At 38.7% G+C, this 14,028-nt stretch overlaps 1 protein-coding gene across 1 annotated transcript in view; it reads left to right on the top strand.

The window, feature by feature from the left end:
• PPP2R2C (protein phosphatase 2 regulatory subunit Bgamma) overlaps positions 1 to 14,028 on the top strand; it is a 288,156-nt gene that overhangs the window by 225 nt on the left and 273,903 nt on the right. The gene's annotated exons all lie outside the window — the stretch shown is intronic.

Genomic DNA, 14,028 nt, shown 5'->3' with positions numbered 1-14,028 from the left:
CTGTGGACTGGTTTGGAAAGATGTGAAGTATACATTTCTGAATGTGTCACACACAGAGATGGAGAAATGTTACTGTTTTTTGTTAGCCGTGGGTGGATTCTAACATTTTGCATCGTTGGAATACACAGAGGCCTTGGAAAATGTTTCAACTCTTTTTTTGTTTTGTTAGGGAGCATCTGGTTTGGTAACTAAGGGCCCAGCTTGTCATCCTTTGCTGACTGGATTAACCCTTGAAATCAATAGACTACTGATTTGAGTGAGGCCTTGTAATATCTGGTTGTAACATTTTAATTTTTCTTTTCAACACTGAAAGAGGAATGGGAGGTAATCTGGAATGTATGTGTTTATGGTATGAGAGACCAAATACAAAATAGCCTCTCTTTGTGTGTAAGAAGAAATAATTTTATTACATATGATTTTGAATATGCAACAGTGTAAAAAAACCCAAAACAAATGTCAGCCTGCATGCTACAAAGTGTTTTTAAATATGCTACCAAGGAGTATGTTTCAGTGGCGGCACTGATTTTTCAGTGGAATGTGAATAATATGGAATAAGGGCCTTAACATGATGATTTGTGGCATGGATTTCTTAGGATTCTGCATTTGCTGTCTGCATGACCGATCAGGAGTGGTTTTTGCCCTGTATTCTGCCATTTGGATTTGCAAAGTGGATATGCTTCCAGGTGGGATTTAGATTCAGCATTTTAGTAGTGAATAAAAAATTGGTAATGGCTGTGGGCTATGTGTACTTTTCTCTGCTAAACTTATACCACCATAGCTTAAGTTCCACGGTGTATTTTACAAGTTGGTTTTAGGTTTTTGTTTTTTCCTATCTCTTCTGCTAGAGGTTGGTTAATCAGAAGATGTTGTTGTTGTTCACAATATAGATAGAGGTTTTTTGTGAACAGCTCAGCAGCCCAGATCTGATGAAAATATTTGGAGATGGAAATGGTTGCTGGGAGAGAATGTGAACATAAGAGTGGACATATTGGGTCAGACAAATGGTCCATCTAGTCCAGTATCTTGTTTTCTGACAGTGATCAGTGCAGATCAAGCAGAGGGAAAGAATAGAACAGGACAATTATCAAGTGATCCATCCCCTGTCATCAAGTCCCAGCTTCTTGCAGTCAGAAGTTCAGGGACACTCAGAGCATGGGTTGCATCCTGACCATTTTCTCAGTAGCAATTGATGGACCTATCCTCCATTAACTTATCTAATTCTTTTTTAAACCCAGTGATACTTTTGGCATTCACAGTGTCCCCTGGCAATGAGTTCCACAATGACTGTGCATTGTCTATAGAAGTACCCTACTTCCTTTTGTTTTTTTTTTTGTTTGCAGCCTATTAATTTCATTAGGTGACCCTAGTTCTTGCCTTATGGAATGGGATAAATAACACTTCCTTATTCATTTTCTCCACACCATTCATGATTTTATAGGCCTCGATTATGTCCCCCCCTTAGTTGTCTCTTTTCTAAGCTGAACAGTCCCAGTCTTTCTAATCGCTTATTGTATGGAAGCTGTTCCATACTCCATAATCGTTTTTGTTGCCCTTCCATGTGCATTTTCCAATTTTAATGTATCTTTTTTTGAGATGGGGTGATCAGAACTGCATGCGGTATTTGATGTGTGTTGTGTACCATGGATTTATATAGAGGCATTAAGATATTTTTTGTCTTATTATCTATTTGTTTGATTCGGCCCCTACCAAATTCACGGCCATGAAAAATGTGTCGCAGACCACAAAATCTGGTCTTTTGTGTGCTTTTACCCTATACTATACTATACAGATTTCATGGGGGAGACCAGTGTATCTCAAATTGGGGGTCCTGATGCTAAAGTGAGTTGCAGGGGGGTTGCAAGGTTATTTTAGGGGGGGTCGCGGTATTGCCATTCTTTCTTCTGCACTGCCTTCAGAGCTGTGCAGCTGGGGAGTGGCATATGTTGGCTGGGCACTCAGCTCTGAAGGCAGCACCTTTCCAGCAGCAGCGCAGAAGTAAGGGTGGCAATGCCATACCATGCCAGCCTTACTTCTGCCCTGCTGCTGGCGGCGGCTCTGCCTTCAGTGCTGGGCTCCCGGCCAGCAGCCGCCATTCTCCAGCTGCCCGGCTCTGAAAGTAGTGCTGCCGCCAGCAGCGGCGCAGAAGTAAGGGTAGCTGTACCGCAGCTCCTCCTCCAGTAACCTGGCGACCCTCTCCACAACTCCTTTTTGGGTCAGGACCCCTAGAATACAACCCTGTGAAATTTCAGATTTAAACAGGTGAAATCATGAAATTGACTATTTTAAAAATCCTATGACCATGATATTGACCAAAATGGACCGGGAATTTGGTAGGGCCCTACTAATGATTCCTAACACTGTTAGATTTTTGACTGCCACTGCACATTGACCAGATGTTTTCAGAGAACTATCCACTATGACTCCAAGGTCTTTCCTGAGTGGTAACAGGTAATTTAGATCCCATCATTTTGTATATCCAGTTGGATTTTTTTTCCAATGTGCATGACTTTGCACTTACCAACACTGAATTTCATGAGCCATTTTGTCTTCCAGTCACCCAGTTTTGTGAGATCCCTTTATAACTCTTTGCAGTTAGTTAAATCCAAAGCTATCCTGAGTAATATAGTATCATCTGCAAATTTGGTTACCTTATTGTTTATTCCTTTTTCTAGATTATTTATGAATATGTTGAACAACACAGGTCCCAGAACAGATCCTTAGGGGATCCTACAGTTTACCCCTCTCCATTCTGAAAATGGACCATTTATTCTTATCTTTTGCTTCCTATCTTTAAACCAGTTACTGATCCATGAGAGGATCTTCCCTCTTCTTCCATGACTGCTTAGTTTTCTTAAGAGACTTTGATGTAGGAATTTGTCAAAGGCTTTCTGAAGGTCCAGGTATTCTATATCAACTGGATCACCCTTGTCCACTTGCTTGTTAACTCACTCAAATAATTCTAATACACTGGTGAGGTATGATTTCCCTTTACAAAAGCTGTGTTAACTCTTCCCCAACGAATCATCATGTTACTCTGTGTGTCTACTGATTTGCCTGGTCCTGAAGTTAGGTTTATCCTGGCAGTTATAGGCTGGTATCTTCTGAAGCTTTTTTTAAAAAAAAATTGGTTTCCATTAGTTATCCTCCAGTCATCTGGTACAGAGGCTGATTTAAGCCATAGGTTACATACCACAGTTAGTAGTTCTGCAATTTCATATTTGAGTTACTTCAGAACTCTTGAGTGAATACCATCTGCTCTTGATGACTTATTACTGTTTAATTTTTTAATTTGTTCCAAAACCTCTTCTATTGACACCTCAGTCTGGGACAGTTCCTTGGATTCGTCACCTAAAAAGAATGGCTGAAGTGTGGGAATCTCCCTCACATCCTCTGCAGTGAAGATGGATGCAAAGAATTCATTTAGTTTCTACCCAATGCTTTGTCCTCTTTGAGTGCTCGTTTAGCTCCTTGATTGTCCAGTGGCCCCACTGATTGTTTGGAAGCCTTTCTACTTCTGATGTACTTAAAAAAAAAAAAAAAAAAAAAGTTTTTTGCTAGTTGCTCTTCAGATTATTTTTTGGCCTATCTAATTATATTTTTACACTTGTCAGAGTTTATGCTCCTTTCTATTTTCCACGTCAAGATTTGACTTGCAGTTTTTAAAGGATGTCTTTTTGTCTCTAACCACCGCTTTAACTCTGTGGTTTAGCCATGGTGACATATTGTTGGTCCTTTTACTGTTTTTTTTTTTTAAATTTTTATTTATATGGGGTATGTATGTTGTTTTTTAAATAGTTTCCATGCAGCTTGCAGGCATTTCAGTCTTGTGACTGTTCCCTTTAACTTCAGTTTAATTGGTTTTCTCAACTTTTGTGTAGTTCCCCCTTTTTTTTTTTTTAAGCTAAATGCTACTGTGGTGGGTTTCTTTGATATTTTCTCCCCTACAAGAGTGGAAAATACCAAAGAAACCCACTACAATATTGTATGTGATTGAAAGCATTTATCATAATTCCTAGGCAGCATGTAACGTTGGAGACTTGTCATAACTTAGCATTTCCTTGATTAAAAAAAAAAAGTTTGGATGAGTAAGAACTGTATAAAGCAATCTTACGGGCCTGAAAATGAAGGTTTTGCATATTGTGTATCCATGTGTATCAAACCTACTTAGATTAATGTAATTCTGATTAGTGGGTTATCATACGCTGTACAGGACAGAACGAAATGTATGTTCAGTGCTGTGTATCAGGGGGTAGCCGTGTTAGTCTGTATCCACAAAAACAACAAGGAGTCTGGTGGCACTTTAAAGACTGACAGATTTATTTGGGCATAAGCTTTCATGGGTAAAACACCACTTCTTCAGATATCGTTCAGTGCTATTTTTTTCAATTAACTTGCTAACAAGGCCTATCTTGAGCTCAGTGTTAAAGAAAACATTTAAATTACCCAAAAGTAAATATTAAATAAATTAGATTCAAACAAGGCCAATTCACTGACCGGGAACTAGAACCAGACTTACTCATTCCTTAAGAATAAGAAGATCATAAATATTCAATATAGGAACAAAGAATCCCATGCTGCCATCAGTGATGATATCGTAAGTCCAGTTTTGACCAATGACTTAAAATGAAAGCTCTCTCGTACATCTTTCTGTGGTTCTTACTCATCATGGAGGCTAGATGAACTTCAGAGAGATGACTTGCTAGGACAAGAGCAGGAAACCAAGGAATACAAGTTTAATTTGACCAAACAAATTATACTTATAGGGCCAAATTAACACCTAGCATTGTAAATCTGTTCACTTCAGTGGGTTTACTTTTGAGATGAATTTGGCACATACTCTTTTCCATTTTTTAGATTACGTTTTTTCCACTAAACGGTACTCATATCTAGGGACACATACAGTAATCTAATCTGTATTCTTTGCAGAGGTGCATACAATCCTTACAAGGAGGCATCACTGTAACAGGTGGGATTCTATCCTTGATACAAGCAAAGTATAAGAACTCTGAATAAAGACCAAACTTTTCCCTTTCCTGAAGTGTGCCATGAATCGGAATTTAAATAACAACAACAACAGCAACAACAACCACAATATAAGCTTCTAGGCTGCTCCTAGAATTTTTCCTGCAGGACCTCACTGTTCCGATCCCTACTTCTTTCTGCCTCAGAGGGAGGCTGAAACACTTCTTATACTCATAGGTTGGAAATTCCTGCTTGAAACTGCACTGGTGGACATAGTGGCTTATCTGTGTGTACTAGGGTTTGCATCAATGTATCTACACCAGCTGATGATGATTTAGGCCTTATCTACAATACTAGACACCACAGTAAATGCACACGTATCTATCTCTATATTTATATTCTATCAATCAATGTGGTTTCTAGACACTACTTGCTTCAGGTACTTTTGAATGCATGCAAATTTCTTGTGGTGCTCCATCAATTAGATTCCAGAATTGTGTACAGTGACATTTCTTTTAGATTAGGGATGAAAATTATTCTTTACCAAAAATAGATGTAAATGAGATGAAAAACATTCATTTGCATAACAGAAAACAGAAGCGAATATTTAAAATACAGAGCACAGTAAGTTAAACATAACAATCAAAGCAAAGATAATCATGTTTGATTTAGTCTTGCTGTGTTGAAACAAAAATCCTATTTCAGATATTATTTCTACCTAGCATGAATAAAATGTATTTCACACTTACATTCTGTTTTTCTTCCAAGGATCCCAAAGCATTTTATGCATATTAAATTAATTTAATTTAAAGCCTCAAAAAGCTGTGTGGGGAGAGGTATGGTTATATCCTATTTACAAATGGATGAACTGAGACACAGAGATAAAGGGCCTGATTTTCAGAGGTGCTAAGCACCCCCAATTATTATTGACATAGTTGTAAGTACTCGGCACTTTCTGAAAATCAGGCTCTAAATCAGGGGTTCTCAACCTTTTTCTTTCTGAGGCCCCCCCAACATGCTATAAAAACTCCACGGCCCACCTGTGGCACAACAACTGGTATTCTGCATATAAAAGCCAGGGTCAACGTTAGGGGGTAGCAAGCAGGGCAATTGCCTGGGGCCCCATACCACAGGCGCTCCCATGAAGCTAAGTTGCTCAGGCTTTGGCTTCAGCCCCGGGTGGTGGGGCTCAGGACCCCAGGGTTCAGGCTCATGAGGTGGGGCTTCGGCTTTCTGACCTGGACCCCAGCGAGTCTAATGCCAGTCCTGCTTGGTGGACCCCCTGAAACCTGCTTGTGGACCCTTAGGGGGGCCCCGGATTCCTGGTTGAGAACCACTGCTCTAAATCACCTTCCCAAGATCACATAAGTTATTAGCAGAGTCAGGAACAGAACCTAGGACTCTACTCCAGTCTCTTGCTGTAAATTCTAGACCACCCTACCTCCATATAAAAATATAAGCTTTGCTTTATAATATTTCTAAACAATGAACTCTTAGTCTTTGATTTACAGTAAACTGTTAGCTTTCATATAAGTTGCATATGGCTTTAAATTCAATGTAGTAGTAATTTGCTTAAAGGAACTGTTAACTAAAATGTGTTTTTTTTGAAGTCATCAACATTAAAGTGAACACCTTAGGCACCTAGAACTTGAAATCTGCTTACAATGTGAATCTTCTGCTCCCCAGTTTTGAAACTTTATTTATTTAAGTAATTGGAAGCAGCACTATTGACATTGGTGCCACTTGATTTATAGACTAACTAGCATGTTAACTTCATGCATGCTCTTACAGCCTTTCCACTCCATCAATAAATAGTACTTGATAGACTAGAGTACTTTTCTATATTGTGAAATGTGCTACTATGTAGAATTTGGTTATAAGAATGTGTGTGGGAAATATGCCATCTGAGGGGATTAGAAGACATGAGGGAGTTAATTAACTTGAATTTCATCACCTTCAAGTATAGTTGCAAGACCCATTTCTTTGCCATAGCTTTCTCTCAAAAACAACAAAACAAGACTTAAATTAAATAACCTTGGGCTTGATTCACCACTCTAGTTTTATATCAGTGTCATTCCATGGAAATCAATGGAGTTCTATCAGCATAAAACTGCAGTAAAGCAGGGGTAAATCAAGCCCTGAATAACCAACATGAAAATAAATCAGAAATCTCTTCCCCATGTAGGTACTTTTAGACTCGTAATCTTCTCTTGAATAAACTAAATAGGTAGAGCATCTTTAGTCTCTCAGTATACTACATGTATTCCAGACCATAAATCATACTTGCATCTCATTTCTGAATCCTTTCCAATTTTTTAAACATAGTTTTTTGAAGTGTGGACATCAGAATTGGACACGGTATTCCAGTAATAGTCTCATTAATGCCATGCACAGAAGTAATATTACCTCCCCATACTCCTACTTCATATTTTCCAGCTTATACACACAAGGATCATGTTCACCCTCTTAGCTAAAGCATCACCCGGGCTTATCATCATCATGTTTAATTGGTTAACTACTGTGACCCCTATGGTCTTTTCAAGGTCATTGCTTTCCAGGATACAGGGCCCCCTTTCTTCCCTTTCCTAGATATGTGACCTTCCATTTGGCTGTGTTAGACCAGGGCCTTATATCTTTTTTTACATGATGACTTTGGATAATTGAATATATTCCTATTCGTTCTGTAGTATCAAATCTGAGGTTAATTTAAATATAGTTTGTTTTAATGTAACAGGCATAGTTTTATGATCTGAACTAAGTTATATTTAGTTTATAGTTATAGGATAGCTTTCTTAAATGATATGTCTATTAGGGCTGTATGGAACCATTTTTCTCAGTAAGAAAAGATTACTAGTTGGTTGTGTTTATATGTTGATGGGTTTTGAAAGAACTTTCATTTAAATCTTTATGGATTATGTGTGGTTGTATGAAAGACCAGAACTTTTACAATGTTTGTATGAATAAAAGTACGGTATTAAATAGTTTATATACCAGTCATGAGAGAAAGCTTAAGGATTAATGGATTATTTTGGCTTATTTACACTTGTAGTTATTGTGTTTTCTTGGAGTGAAAGAGTTAAGATTGTTTGGATGCTGATTGTTGAGAACTGTTAAGCTTAATGGTGGGTGCGCACGTGCGCAGGAATTGGGTGCTATGATTGGTATCAGAATGGTTTATAGAACCTTTTTTCTCAGTTTCTAACGGCAATTATTTAATGGATGAGTTTCATTATATATTTTCCTCTAAAATGGCACTTAAAATACTTTAAGTTACAATTGCTATTTTGTGATTTTCTTTTTGTTTTGTAAATCTCTGATTAAACATGTTGGGCTCTTGCTGCTTGACATAAAAAGCACTGTGCACTGTTCAGACAAGCTTGAGCAAACTTTTACCAGGCATGCAAAGAATTCCTGCCTCCCTGCCCAAGTAGCTATGGTTGTTTAGCTAGCTTCCAGGCTCTTGGACTACCCAAGTCCCCCAGCTTCTTGGGTTCTAGATGTGGTTCCTCAACTAGTCATTGCTTCTTGGCTCCAGCCTCTAGCTAGTCTTTGTTCCCTAGGCTCTGGCAGTACCATTCCATGGTTCAGTACCGGAAGTGTGGTTGTGGTTACCCAACCAGCCTCATTTCCAGGCTTCAGACTTAGGGCAGTGCCAACTCCCCAGCTCCAGCCTGCCCACTTCTTGCCTCTCCCAGTCAACTCTCTTCACTCTGCTAAGGTCTGCAGATCCTTACTCTGTTGATTCTTACAAGGTCTGCCAGAGTGGGACTTCCATCCCCATCTGCAGCAGGTGCCTGCACAGCAGTGCTTGGATCTTTCCCCCTCTCTCCTCCCTCCAGGTGTCCAAGGCTCAATGCTCCACGTGATCTACTCAGCTCTGCCCCCACAACTCCTGGGGGTTATGCTTTTATCTGTGCTTGGATAGTAAAACTTTCCTTGCATGCTCTTCCAGCTGCATCCTGCGGAGAAGCATCCTGCTGTAACTTTTCTGAAAATTGTGGGTCTGATTCTATGTATATTATTTGCAGTTTTGTAGCTGTGTTGGTCCCAAAATATTAGGGTGACAAGGTGAGTGAGGTAATATCTTTTATTGGAACAACTTCTGTTGGTGAAGGAGGCAAGCTTTTGAGCTACACAGTGCTGCTCTTTAGGTCCTGACAAAAAGCTCCACGTAACTTGAAAGCTTGCCTCTTTCACCAACAGAATTTGGTCCCATACAAGATATAACCTCACCCGCCTTGTTTCTCTAATATACATATATTAGTCAGCCAAAATCACAGCTTTTTGAGGCTTGCAAACTTTTGAATATCTAGCCCACAGTTTAATAGGGAGATCTGCTTCTGTGTGTATACATGTGTTATAACTAGCTACAAACACTGCTTTTGTTATAAGTAATACATTAATAAAATGAGAAATCAGTGACTTCAGTGGGGCCAAGTTTTAGTCCCATATGTTTAATGTAATCTTATTTAATCTTATTTTACTTCCCCTGAAGATAAATACTGGGAGCAGGAAAATTCCACGTCCTAGGAATAGGCACTCCGCCTGAGGATCGAGTTCTGTACTAATGAATCTTCCTCGTGGGCCATCGAGAGGCTGTGGGAGCTACTCCATGGCCACTAGAGCAAATATGAGGCCTGTACTCTTATCTAGGTGAGGGCTGTGGCCTGTGGATGCACCAACTGTAGCAGCAGAATCACCAACACTTGCCCAACCCCTCCCATCTCACGGTCCAACCGAAAGCCAGGTCTATGTAATCATCTAGGGCTCCCCAGGAGCTGGGGTCTGTATAGGGCAAGTGCACATTTGTTGTCCCCTCCAAATTCTGTTTTTTATGTGCTGAAAAATTGCCTGGAATCTGCTGCCTGAGACCCCCTCTGCATTGCTGAGAAGGGGATCAGAATTTTCCTCAGAGTGCGGTATCCCAGGATATCCTTTAAATGTGTGAGTATTGAATGAACTAACACAACTGAAAGGACCAGAGCATGTAGTACAGTTCTGCACTTCAGGACTTTAAATTTCCATTGAGTAATTCTGTAAATGGGAACTCAAGAAATCACAAGTTTAATGCAGTTTATATGGGTACAAATGGTAAAGCCACCTTCATATCTATTTATCAGTTGTTTTCTGGGGAGCAAATTGCACAGGGATTTAAAGCAGTTGTGATACTCCTGCTGTTTTTCAATATTTATACTGTATTATGAAAAAAACTCTTTCTGCAGTGGGAGTGAGTTATGCATGAGAGTCAAGCAGCTTCATCTTGTCTGTCTTAGTGTGCTACTCAGATATATTATACTTAAATCCCTTACATGAAATAATGATGAGCAGCTCTTATAATCCCAGTATGAGCACTTGATAGTACCTGACCAGAAATGGAGGAAAGATGTTACTTTCTATTTCAGCTCTGCATATTATATAATTCAAGTAACTGTGGTGTTCACCAAGTCATTAAATAATAAGCCAGAAGAGGGAGCTACCTTATAAATTACTAGCAATCTGAGCAAGAAGGTCATTTTCTAAACCCTTTCATGAGTTTATCTTCAGAGACTTATTCCTTTATTTGGGTGTTTTTGGTATCAATGTTCATCTTCCAATGGCAAATATATAAAGTCTTGGTCTGGTCTAGTGGCTGCTGTCCCTTGTGTTCATGCCATTGTAAACATGGATCTTGAGGACGAATGGGAACTTGGCCACATCCAGGCCAGCCTATATAGGAGTGATGTCAAGACCCTTTCTGTAGCATGCAGGGCATGTTTTGTGACATCTGATACTCATCCATGGAATCCAAATATGGGGCATAAGTGGCTTATTTAGCCTCGTGCTGGCTCCCCCCTCCCCTTGACATGCATAGAATTTTGTGGGTTGTTCCTTGCACCTGGGGTATATTTCACCTTAAGTAAACAAGGATAATGTATCTCACTGTGTACTTTATTCATCTGACAATTGTAGTTTAACTTTTTTTATTATAACTCTTCATAATATATTAGTAAAGGTGTTGCAAATATAGTAAAATTAAGGAAATCTTAATAGTAGGAAACCTCACTACAGCATCTGCTATTAAATCTTTGTCTAGTGGTGGAGAGAGACCAACAATTCTTATTCAGATTTCAAAAATTGTGGATAAGTTATGTTCTTGTGTATTTTGTTTACCTGAGTGCATGCTGTTTCTTAGTGAGATTATTATTATTATTATTATTTATTATTTATTAACCTATTGATCGAGAGCTGAATGCTATAGTGATAAATCCTATCAAAGTATTAGTACCTACCAGTGGGTTCTTCATTGTCAGACTTATCTTATTAACAGTTGATGCAGCAGTATGGCTGATCAGTTAATCTTTATAAAGTAATTACAGTCCTCACAAATCAGGTGGGTTTTGTTTCGTTTCTTTTCTTTTCTTTTTTTTTTTTTTGGTCTGGCAGAATGCTTTGTTTTCTGGAGCTTTCTTTTTATGGATATAAGTACAGGATAGTGTAAGTACTTGAATTGCAGCAGTACCATTAAAATGTGGGAATAAAATATTACAGTAGCTATCAACATTGACTGAGTACCACCGCATGTGGTAGATTCCTGCTGTTGAGTTACTTCAGATTTCCAATTAGTAAATCTCCAAGTAAGATTTTGCCTTTGTGGGGTGTACCAGTGGATTCTATTTCATGCCTGCATGTGATATCTTTATGTGGCCTCAAGGCATATCTTCAATCTGCCAGGCTGTTGTAAAGCTTTTCAATGTAAAATTTTTTAAGGTTAATTCACTTGCAACACTTCCCAGTTCCAATGTACCAAAGTGAAGAATTGTGTGTCTTATTTTTAATTACACACTCTAGCATTCTTTCATTTGAAAATTGTGTGTGTATCATACACGCTTGTGTACTTATGCTTGTCGGATTTTTCATTAAAGAAACTAAAATTAGATCATTTTCATAGAAATGTAGCACTGAAAGGGACCTCGAGAAATCATCAAGTCCAGCCCCCTGCGCTGGGGCAGGACCAAGTAAATCTAGACCATCCCTGACAGGTGTTTGTCCAGCTTGTTCTTAAAAACCTCCAGTGATGCAGTTTCCACTATTCAGGAGCTTAACTACCCTTATAGTTAAAAAACTTTTCCTAATATCTAACCTAAATTTTCTTTGCTGCAGATTAATCGGATTTACTTCTTGTCCTATCTTCAGTGGGCATGGAGAACCATTGATCAGTCTTCTTTATAACAGCCCTTAACATCTTTGAAGACTATTGGGTCCCTTCTGTTGTCTTTTCTCAAAATTTAAACCTGCCTAGTTATTTTAACCTTTCCTCATAGGTCAGGTTTTCTCAGTCTTTTATCATTTTTGTTGCTCTCCTCTGGACTCCTTCCAATTTGTCCACATTTTTCCCAAAGTGTGGTGCCTACTGCCCAGAATTCTCCAGCTGAGGCCTTGCCTGTGTTGAGTAGAGTGGGACAATGCCCATCCAAGTCTTATATTTAACACTCTGGTTATTACATCCCTGAATATTAGCCTTTTTCACAGCTGCATGACATTGTTGACTCTCATTCAGTCTGTGATCCACTGTCACCCCTTCCCCCCCAGATCCTTTTCAGCAGCATTACCACCTAGCCAGTTATTCCCCATTTTGTAGTTGTGCATTTGATTTTTCCTTCCTAAGTGAAGTATTTTGCATTTGTCTTTATTAAATTTTATCTTGTTGAATTCAGATCAGTTCTTCAATTTGTGAAGATCATTTTGAATTCTAATCATGTCCTTCAAAATGCTTGCTATCCCTCCCAGCTTGGAGTCATTCCCAGATTTGTTAAGCATATTCTTCACTCCACTGTCCACATCATTAATAAAAAATATTGAATAGTACCAGACCCAGGACTGTCCCCTGGGGGACCACACTAGATATGCCCTCCCAATTTCACAGCATACCATTGATGATTATTCTCTTAGTACAGTCTTTCAACCTCACCTTATAGTAACTTCATCTATCGCATTTCTCTGGTTTGCTTATGACAATGTCATGTAGGACTGCGTCAAAAGCCTTACTAAAATCAAGATAGTAACATATGTTTGATTATTTCTTCCTCCAGGAAGCCTATGTGTATCAGCATATGAAATAAAACGAGATCCTAGTTGGTGTGTGTACGTGCACACGCTAATTAGGATCTTGTTTGAGATATCTATTTAATGTATGTTTTAAATAGGCAAACCCGACACAAGATCTGTAAAGGCAATTTATATTTGAGGATCTCTTTATATGTTCTTGATTCTTCAGTTTAATACAATTTCTTTTCAGAATGCAATAAAATTATATCCAGCTATTTATTTTAGAATTTATGTGCAAGCACATTTTATATTGGCTCACATCACAGTGAACAGAAGTGACCATCGGAATGATTGCAGCAGATACTAACACCCTCAATGTTTCTCATTCTATTTCGTTTGTAACTTTCACAAGAATTTTTGGGAGTGTTATGTAAGACATTGTGCCACTACCTCAGTTGAAACCATGTTGGTGTTGCAGTTAAAGATGATCTATTCAGTTTGGAGGCCATTACATCTAGAGGCTAAAGGGGAATCAGTGATTTGAAGTTTTATTCCTATGGTGGGCACAAGTTTTTCAAAAGGGAGTTGTAAAAACTGTTTTTAGCATAATTGTGTTGTTAGTGAGGTGCTTTTTCCATTTCAAACAGCCATAACGAATTACCATATATTAATGCTATCTTCTAGAACACTTAGAGCTAAAATAATCCAAAATTCATTTGGGAGGTGTGAGGCATATTCAACTTCCTTCACTTAAAATTGAGAGTAATTTCTTCTGGAATGAGTGGGCTCAAATGACTCCTTGAAAGCAAGAAGAAAATTCTAATTACCTGAAACTCTACTGGCTGGAGTGTCATTCTGTTTGCTTGAAGGTTTCTTATTAAATATGGATGACTGAGTGACCTTCTGGATTTTTGTAAATTTTAATTTGGAGGCCAGGAGCATGGGGGAAGTTCCAGATTTGCTGCCCAGATGGCTCTGTTCAATTCCCAGGGTGCCCCAGCACATGTACCATTTGTTCAGACATTAGAAACCTCCCATTTG

Source organism: Natator depressus, chromosome 4 (genome assembly GCF_965152275.1).
Source record: "Natator depressus isolate rNatDep1 chromosome 4, rNatDep2.hap1, whole genome shotgun sequence".
Lineage (NCBI taxonomy): Eukaryota > Metazoa > Chordata > Testudines > Cheloniidae > Natator > Natator depressus.
This window is presented reverse-complemented; position numbering and strand designations above follow the sequence as displayed.